The sequence below is a fragment of the Misgurnus anguillicaudatus genome, chromosome 23 (assembly GCF_027580225.2).
Source record: "Misgurnus anguillicaudatus chromosome 23, ASM2758022v2, whole genome shotgun sequence".
Taxonomy (NCBI): Eukaryota; Metazoa; Chordata; class Actinopteri; order Cypriniformes; family Cobitidae; genus Misgurnus; species Misgurnus anguillicaudatus.
Genome location: NC_073359.2, coordinates 4,933,636 through 4,944,112, shown reverse-complemented (window position 1 = coordinate 4,944,112; position 10,477 = coordinate 4,933,636).

Genomic DNA, 10,477 nt, shown 5'->3' with positions numbered 1-10,477 from the left:
CTCCTCTACTTCAGGATCTGTAGGTTCATTCATTTCCATCACCTCTCCTAGACTTTCATTCAGTGGAAGAATGATAGCTGGATTGCTCACAGTCTGAGGTAATTCAGTTTCATGAGGTAGGTCTGGTTCCTGAGGTAGGTCTGGTTCCTGAGGTAAGTCTGGTTCCTGAGGTAAGTACTTCTCTCTTTCATTTTTTATTTTTGACTTTGCAATGTCATAGGCATAGGTAATCTTGGTTTCTCCAGCAGGAATTCTACTGAATATGCAGATTTCATCCTCTGAATCAGATTGTCCTTCATTCAATTGTTCCTCATCCAAAAGTTCTTTCTTTCTTTGGCTTCGTGTCTTAGGCTTTGAGATGTTTTCCGGATCAGGGACACTTTCCTCAGAAGTACTTAGGAAACCACAAGGTAATAGTAGATCCCGGTGCAACACTCTTACAGGAGCATCTTTATCCTGTGGGTGAACTTTATAAACTGGCAGGTCTCCTACTCGTTCCGCTATTATATGGATAGTAGGCTCCCACTTGTCCGCTAGTTTATGCTTTCCCCTGATTCGTACGTTCCTCACCAAGACCTTATCTCCTACTTCAAGGGTTGATTCCTTCACTCGTCTGTCGAATCTTTCCTTATTCCTCATTGCGGACTTTGAAGCATTTTGAGTGGCAATTCGGTAACTCTCCTCAAGTCGGGCTTTGAGAATTTGGACATATTTGGAATGTGACTCGTGGACAGGTTTTTCTACAGGTAGCCCAAAGGCTAAATCCACTGGCAGTCTGGGTCGTCTTCCAAACATGAGTTCGTATGGCGTAAATCCAGTTACCTCATTTTTTGTGCAATTATAGGCATGCACTAACGGTTTCACAAAGTCGTGCCAATGCGACTTATCCTGCTCCTTCAAGGTTCCCAGCATGTTTAGAAGCGTCCTATTGAAGCGCTCTACGGGATTACCGCGAGGATGATAAGGAGTTGTGCGCACTTTGTGTATTTTTGCCATCTCGCAAAGCTCTTTGATGAGTTTAGATTCAAAGTCAGCGCCTTGATCGCTTAGGATCCTCTCCGGAAAACCATAATGGACAATGAATCCGTCCCAAAGGCACTTTGCTACAGTCCTTGCCTTCTGGTTGTTAGTGGGTATGGCAACTGCATACTTAGTGTAATGATCCGTCATGACAAGTACATTCTGGACATTACTTCGGTCTGGTTCGATGGACAGAAAGTCTATACAGAGCAACTCAAGGGGCCGTGTAACCTGGATGTTGACCAAGGGTGCAGATTTTTCTGGCACAGCTTTCCGTTTAACACACCGTTCACAGGTCTTAACCTTGCTCTCGACATCAGCACTCATCTTTGGCCAATAAAAACGGGAACGGGCAAGGTCGAGGGTACGGTCTACTCCCATGTGGCCCATCTGATCGTGCAGACTCTCTAGCACCATAGCACGGAACTTCACAGGTAGCACCAACTGGTAAGTTGTGTGATCGTCACACTGCCGTCGCCTGTACAGACCTCCATCTTTCAATTCTAAGCGGTTCCACTCCCTCAGCAACAAGGGTATGTCTGGACACTCATACCTCACTGCCCTGCATGGCATTTGACCGTCCTCTATGTGATTGATGACTTGGCTTAAGACAACATCTGCTCTTTGTTCTTGTTGCAGGTCTAGACCAGTGAAATTGGGTACTCCAGCCTCATCTTCGGTCAGGTCTTGAGCAAAACAACCAGGGATGGCATCCTGCTCCATTGCCAAGGACTCCACTAGAGCAACATAGTCTCCATTCTCTTGTTGAACAATGTGCTTATCGAGCACAGCTTGAACAACTGCACAATCCACGACTCGACCACCTAGATGTTTTTCAGTGAATTGCTTGATTCGTTCCTGTTCCTTTTGTGATACACCGTCATTGATCAATTCGCCATGGGGACGTCTTGATAGCCCATCAGCATCCTGGTTTTGTTTTCCCGATCTATAGGTCAGATCAAAAGAGAATGAGGCTAACGTTGACAACCAACGATAACTTATGGCATCAAGCTTCGCAGTAGTTAGAATATAAGTAAGAGGATTACTGTCAGTTATGACAGTGAAGTGGTTGCCGTACAAGTAGTCAGAGAATTTTTCTGTCACTGCCCACTTTACAGCAAGAAACTCCAACTTATGGGCGGGGTATCGAGACTCACTTCTTGAAAGACCTCTACTGGCGAAAGCTATGACCTTTTTCTCTCCACCTTGCTCCTGATACAATGCGGCGTCAAGACCCGTGGTACTCGCGTCTGTGTGGAGGATGTAAGGTAAGGTCGGGTCGGCAAAGCCAAGTACTGGTGCACTGGTAAGTTTGGAGATAATTTTGTTGAATGCTTCATCACAAGCAGCTGTCCATCGGCTCCCAAATGACTCTTTCGGATTAAGATAATTTCCTTTTAACTCACTGTTTATGGTCTTACGATTCAGTGGGGCATAACCAGCAGTTAAGTCATTTAAGGGTTTTACTATCTTGGAGTAATCACAGATGAACCGTCGATAGTATCCCGAGAATCCCAGGAATGATCTCAATTCTTTTAAGTTCTTTGGTTTTGGACAGGTTTTTAGAGCACTGATCTTTTCAGGATCTGTCTGGACTCCTGTCTCTGATATTATGTGGCCTAGGTACCGGACTGAAGTTTGGAAAAATTTGCATTTTTCTGGGGACAATTTCAACCCATATTCTCTCAGTCTTGTTAACACTTTTAGGAGACGCTCCTCATGCTCCTCAAGAGTTCGGGAAAACACAATCAAATCATCAAGAAACACCAAGACTTCGGAAAGATGTAGATTCTCCATACACTTTTCCATTAATCGTTGGAATGTACTTGGTGCATTGGTTATTCCTTGAGGCATGCGATTAAATTCCCAAAATCCTAAGGGACAAGAGAAAGCGGTTTTGTACTTGTCAGACTCCTCCATTTCTATCTGGTAATAGCCAGACTTCAAGTCCAGGACAGAGAACCACCGGGAACCTGTTAAGGCTGAAAAAGACTCTTCGAGATTCGGCAAAGCATAGGAATCTTTCACAGTTTGTAAATTCAGTTTCCTGTAATCCACACATAGTCTTACATCACCATTCTTCTTACGTACGACTACGATTGGGGACGCGAAAGGAGACTCAGATTCTCTGATAACTCCTGACTCTTTTAAGCCTTGCAAGTGCCGTCTGACTGCAGCCAGATCATGAGGGTGAATAGGACGTGCCCTTTGCTTAAAGGGGGTTTCGTCAGAAAGCTTGATGTGATGCTTGACTTTAGATGTTCGACAAAAATCAAGGTCATGTTGTGCAAAAACATCTGACATCTCACTGAGCTTCTTACTGATCTTATCCCTCCACTCTTGGGACAATGGGGAGTCCCCAAAGTTAAAGGTAATCGCTGCATTAGAACGATTCTGACACGTGGGTACGGATCCCACCACACATTCTTGAGGGATGATACTCTCAATGGCATACACTTCGGCCACCACGGCATTTGGCTGCAGTACTACATCCCGATTCAACTCATTCCGTAGCTGGATGGTCAACTTTTGGGATGGAAACGATGGTACTTGAATTACACCACTAGGGAGAAGGACACCCCCAGGAAGTGAGAAAGTTGTTGGGGGCTCCAGAAGAACACATTCTTTAGCAGGTAAGCAATCCACATTTGTTCTTCCACAGAGAGCAACTGTCTGCTGTGCTGGAATGACTACGGGTTGCTTGCTTTGTAGTCTCACAAGTCCAAGACATACATTGGCATACTGTTTATGCCGTAACTCCAGAGTTTTAAGCACAGCACTGTATCCATATCGTGGACAATGGTGTTCAAGAAGATTCAAGTCAGAACATTCAGCATACAAAGAATCAAGAGTGTTTGTACCGATCAGGACTTGAGACTGTTTTTCAGGGTTGAAATCAGGAACAACTAGAGCAAGTGTGGAAATTTCAACCTCAGATCCGACCATGTCCTCTGGGAAAGTGATTGGAATTTCTACATATCCTTTATATGGAACTGGTTGACCATTGGCACCACTGACTTCAAGCAGAAGATTCAAAGACTTAATTGGATGATTAGTCAAGCAAGCTTGGTAAAAGGACCAAGGAACTGTGGTCACCTGCGACCCTGTGTCAAGCAAGCAATGACATTCGGTACCTGAAATCTTGACTTGTGCGGTACACTTGGATCCAACAAGACGTTGAATATGGGATTTGTGGTGTGTGCCTGAGAATTTTCTTAAGGGACCACCTTTTTGTTCACCAGCTCCAGTTTGTCCCACAACTGGAACTGTTAAGCGTTTAAAGAAGAATTTTCACCAACATGACCGTTCTCTCTGTCCCACTCTTGTTGCTTCAACCTTAGTTTGTTTCTTTTCTCTTCAACTAGCTTGGGGTTTGAAGTATTTTCACAAGTCACAGAAATGTGGCCATCTTCACCGCATCTGAAACAGTAGCCAGGACGTGGTCTGAATTTCGTGACAGGATGACCAGCTAACTTGAGCGGTTGTTTAGCAGCAATTTCTGAAGTGGTAGCAGATAGTGATGTCTTATGCTTGGGTTTGACAGTCTTTCTAGGCTTTGGGAGAGTCAGTGAAGTTAACTGTTCCCTTAGCTCAGCAATCTGCTTTTTCAATTCAGCAGTCTCGGACAACAACTTTGACTCATCAGGGGAATTGCTTGACATGACAGTATCTTGACTGTAAGCATGAGCAGATCTAGGCGATGGCTGCGGTTTTGGCTTAGAAACACCAATATGGCTTCTCATGCGCAGCAATTTCTGTGCACTTTTGTCTTCTCTGGTTCTAAGAGAACGTAATAAGTCTTGGAACTCAATAGGGTCATCTCTACTAGTTTCGAGGCGAAGTTCAGAAATAAGAATGTCATCCCAGCAGCCTCTGCAAAACTGCCGTAGAAGATGGTGGTTGGCTTCAGATGATTTAATTCCACCTCCCCTAACTGCCTTGCTAAGAGCAACTTGAAGTCTTTGGAGGTAACTGGATGCTTTCTCGCCTTCATTCTGGAAAGTGTTCATAAATTTTGAGAACAATTCATCACCATCGTCGATGCACCATAAGCTGAATCAAGCATGTTGAGGTAAGCTCTTGGAGATGCACGGGACCCCAAAGACTTAACAATATCAGTGGCAGGGGGCAAAAGACTCTCCATAATTCTTCTCACTCTTTGTAAGTCAGACACAGAAGGATCATCGAAAAGTAATTCAACATTACAACGCCAAGTGTCATAATCAGACTCATTATTGGGTTGGGGAATTCTCCCTGAGAAAGGGCAGAGCTTAACTACAGCAGTGGATGGGATTGCAGCAGCAACTTCACTCTTAACTATATGCTCCACAATAACTTTCTGCACCTCAGCAGGGTTGAGTTGAACATGACTCATAGCACCTGACAGCCGTTTTTCAGAACTTGGTAAGTCATTTTGATCAAGTGTTGGCACATTCAGTATGGAACTAGGTCTCTGGATATTGATATTGGAAACATTCTCTTCTCGGACAGAATTGAGCTCATCAAGCACAGGCTCATCCTCCTCATCCACCTCATCTGCTACTAAGGAGCTTGAGATCTGAGAGAGTTCTTCTCGTAACAAAGCGCTGAAGGATTTTCCACTTTGCTTAGCAATAGTTTTCAAGGTGAATAAGTAAGAGGTTGTAGCATCAGAACTCTCCTCAAAAGAGTAGACAATACTCAGGGCTCTTATTTGGTAGGTTAAACTTGGGTTTTCTTTGACTGTGTGGCTAAGGGGTAGCAAGGGGCTTATTGATTCGATGGCTGATCCAAGTTTGTACTCTACAATGGTGTGATCATGATATTTGGACTCAGGATCATTAATGGAAAGCACTCTTGCGATGGAACCATGACATTTTAAAAGGTCAAGGACTTCTTCACTTTCAAGGGTATTAATTGGTCCATTGATTAGAAGAGCATTTAGAACTTTGATGTTTTCCTTCTGTATTATTTCCATGTTCTTGATGTTGATTTACTTGCTACACAATTAAACTGATTTAAATGTCTCTTTTGTTGACTACTTTTTCTTTTTGAACTGTTTAGTATCAATAAAACTATCAATTACATCTCCTGGCTGGCTCGCCACTTTTTATGTAGCACATGTGTCAAATAGTATTGCACTTGTTACTAAGGTTATCATAGGCCAATAGGTTCGACTATGGAGATGTAATGAAGACAAAACTGGTTAAATAAAAGTAAGTATTTGTATTTAAATGAATGATAAGAGAAATTGGTAATTGTTGAAAGAAAAATTAAATAAAATACTTAGTCAATGTTGTTCAGATGCAAAACACAGTATTTAAAGACTTTTAGTTCAATTGAAGTAAAGTGAATAAAGAGTTATTCTGTTGTGGGTGCACCCTCTAGGCTATATGAATTTCCTAGGACACTCCATCAAGTAACATTCACATTCAAGTAACATTCACAAGTTCACAGTTGTAACTTGAACAGTTCACTCAAAATCACAATTAACAAGAAAAATAACAATTCAAAAGAACAGTTAATTGAATCAGTTACAAAAAGATTGTTTCTGAAAAGTTCAGTTCTGAAAAGTGTGTGTTCAAACAGTTCAGATGGAAAAATCCGTTCAAAAGATTCGAATCAAGGATTCGGTTCAAAAGATTCGGTTCAAAAGATTCGGTTCAAAAGATTCGGTTCAAAGGAGTCGCTTCGGTGAATCGAAAGTTCGTTGAATCGCGGAAAAACTCCAAAACAAAACAAAATACGTTGGAAGGGAATAACTTGCAATTACTCAAATAAAGCTCACTTCCGTTGAAGAAACTAGCAGGAAATTAGAACTTTCATACCAAATACACAGGTGTTGGTTTGAACTCAACTCTCACAATCAACGTTCAGTTCACTGGAGGCTCGCCATCATTAATCGTCACGCTGAATAGAACAAAGTTCCAGCGTAGCACAAAAAACCTGACCTGCATATGCAACAGGCAGTATTTAGTTCACAACACCATTAAATTAACTGTTTTTAGTTCAACAGCAATCACATATTATTCTGTTCAGCATTTACTGCTACATTTTTATAAAAAGTCAACAGTTTAAATAGCATTGTGCTACATAAACAAACAAAACAATTCCTTCAATATCATTAGCAACACAATATAAACATTTAGAACTCACATATACATATTTTAACATATTAAACATCAGGGGCCTCATTTATAAAACTTTGCGATTTAAGTGGCGTACGGATGAAACATAGGACGGGCGTACGCACAGAAATATTCGGATTTATAAAACCGTGCGCACGCACATCCTACGCATTTTTCCCTTAATAAATCACAATCAATTCTAAATGTAGCGCAGCTTTTGCGGCTTCATGACACGCCCATAGTTGCCCATGAATAGTCCGTGAAACGCCCACAAGTTAATATGCATTGATTGCGAAATCATGGCAAACACATAGAGGAAATAAAAAAAAACGTAAATTCACTAAATGTGAAGTAGAAGTTTTCGTTGGCGAGGTGGAAAAGAGGAGAAAAACGTTGTTTGGAGGGCACAGTGTGGGCATTACGCATTGTGATGGGGCATTTTATTTCCATTCATTTAATTGCATCTGACAAGCTACAGATGTCGGTAATAATCGACGTGGAAATGGGACATTGTTCAGCGCAAATGTAATTTCTTGTTGCTTCCTGAATGGTTGAGACATACGCCATACATTGTTTTATCAAAAATAAACACACTAAAGGCATATGCATGAATACCATAATTCCGTAGATTATGAAGATATGGTTTACTATGAAAACAACTTTCCCCAGTGGACAATTAATACATCTATCTATTTATTTATCTATCTATCTAACTATATATCTCCTTAATTATCTATCTATCTGTCTATGTAATTGCATCTATATATGCTCCGCCAGACGGACACATTGACAAGAATATCAGTTTTGTACATTATTTCTTTCTGTTAACTATATTCTTTATGAGGATGAATTGCACAACATGCCAATATTATTGCAGAACCTATTTCACTTTTCTTTTAGCAAATATGTGTTCATTTGAATTTCTGTTGTAATTTTCGATTTCTTTATTTTTTTGTTTCACTGCTGATCGATCAAACGGGTGTTCGTGTAGGCTGTTAATTGTAAGACTTGCTTTGTGAAGTGTTGTGTCGAACTCAGTTCCCCCTATGTTTCCCTTCAGTGTAGTGCCCTTATAGCGCCTTCACCACGTTACATTTAGAAAGATTAAAGATTTTAATTGGTTATACTAAAAAGGCATAATATCATGTATTTTATAATACAATTTATTAAATATTTCATACATTTGACAGTTTTCTATTAGGGTATTTCTTTTAAAATATAGCCTGTCTTTTTCTTTTTTTTTCCTTTACTGGTCGTTTTAAAAATGTAATGTTTGCATACATAGTTAAATAAATATTATACATATAATATGATTCATACTGTAAAAATAATTGACTTACCATTAAGAACAATACAGATACATTACAGAAATGCACACATATACATCTCAGTAGCCATTAAAACTTTAAATATATAAATAATAAAACCTATAACGTGATAAAAACGCCATAAAAACACTACACTGAAGGGAAAAATAGGGGGAACATAGTGGCAACAGACTTCGACACAACAGAAGTCTTCATGTTATTTATGAGAGGTAGTGTTGTCATTTTTACTTTCACTTTCACGTGTTCCTTCCATCTGCCGTCGGTGTCGCCATTTCTCATTTCACCCGTTTTTGTGCGTACGCCTGGGTCCGAGCTTGCGTGACGGACCGCACATTTTCCCGTCAAGTTTGCTTTTTATAAATAACAACTATTGCGTAGAGAGTGGCGTACGCCGCCTTTTGTGCGTACGCAACGTTTATAAATGAGGCCCCAGATCTCATCAGCATTTCATTTAGATAAAGAAACACGGTTTCATTCTCTCTCAGTTTTAAACATAAGTACACATTTAAACACATTTATGACAGTTTACACATATCAAAATGTGTACTCACCAAAAATCCAAAGAAAATATTCCATAAAACCTTTATGGTCTAATCCTCTCTGACGATTTTAACTTTAACTCAAAGTTACAATGCTGCCCGTTTCATCAGTCACACAGAGAGAACTAAAATGGCGTTCCCCATCCAGCAACTAGCGTGGTGGGGCGGGACTTCAACAGAACACTCACATAATTGGACGGTTACTGACATGTCAATCATCACACTGACATACATTTATCTTTGATTTTATAATTTTTTCCTTTCACTTTTATACACATCTGGTTAGTTTATTATTTTAATAAACTCATAAACTATTTTCTTTTAATAATTAATTAATTAAATTATACAGGGTTACATCGTCACAACTCTCTTTATGACATCATCACCTAGCAACAGTCTCTCAGCAGTGACATCAGTGATGCAGTGATGTCATATACAGTGATATATTAATGACAGTTCAGTGTAAATAATCTAATGTTCAAATAGATGAATTATTCATTGAAGTATTGAGTTTATCATTCAACAGTCTTGTGTCAGTGTCAGATCAACTGTAACATCACAATACATAAATCCTGTAAAAACTTTGCTATAGTGCATCTTTATGTAGATGATACTGTGATCTACTTTCATCTTCACTATAAGTCAGGCTGTTATTCAACTCAATGCTGTTTTTAGTTAGGTTAGGATTTTATTACAGGGCTGTGCTTTAATCTTGCAGTTAGGAAATCATTTGTTCAGTTTATTTTAAAATGTTTTGAACTTTGGGGACATTATTTACATGCATGTTGATTTCACTGCATTTCACAGTTTAGACACTGACTGTGTATCATAGCTCTTTATGTTTTATAATTCATTGTCATTGTTGTATATTTTATAATACAGTCTTTGGTTTCATTAACTTTGAGGAGACTGCAGCATTGATTTATTTCTTTAAGCCGTATTCACGTATGAACTTTTTTGTCTTCTTTCACTTACAAATAGTTGCTATGATTTTGTCTCTTCTAGATGTCGACTCTTCAGTGTATTTTGGTTTCATTCAGGACTCAGTAGAAAATGTTTTGTTTATTCTGCACTCTGGTCATGAATTAATCTTCAGAATATAACAACAGCTTGGTCATTTTATTACCATTGGAAAGTTTAAAGCACGTATTAAAAGTTTAATATATATATATATATATATAAAATATAAAAAGCTTATAAAGAAGTTTATCTGTTGTAAGAGTGTGTTATTGCAATTTTTGGGCTGGATTTTGTATAAATACATTTACATAACATTTCAGTATTTACATAGTATTTACTAAGAATTTACTTTATTGTTTTTAATTTCATCTTTCTGTACTAATGTGTCTTCTCTGAAAGGTCTCACTCAAAAAGAGTTGGGAGACTTAGTTAAATAAAGATGACTAACCTAATTACTTAGGTTAATTTGCTCACCTATTTCAGGCAAAATCAACATCAATGCGCAGAGGATTCACACATTACA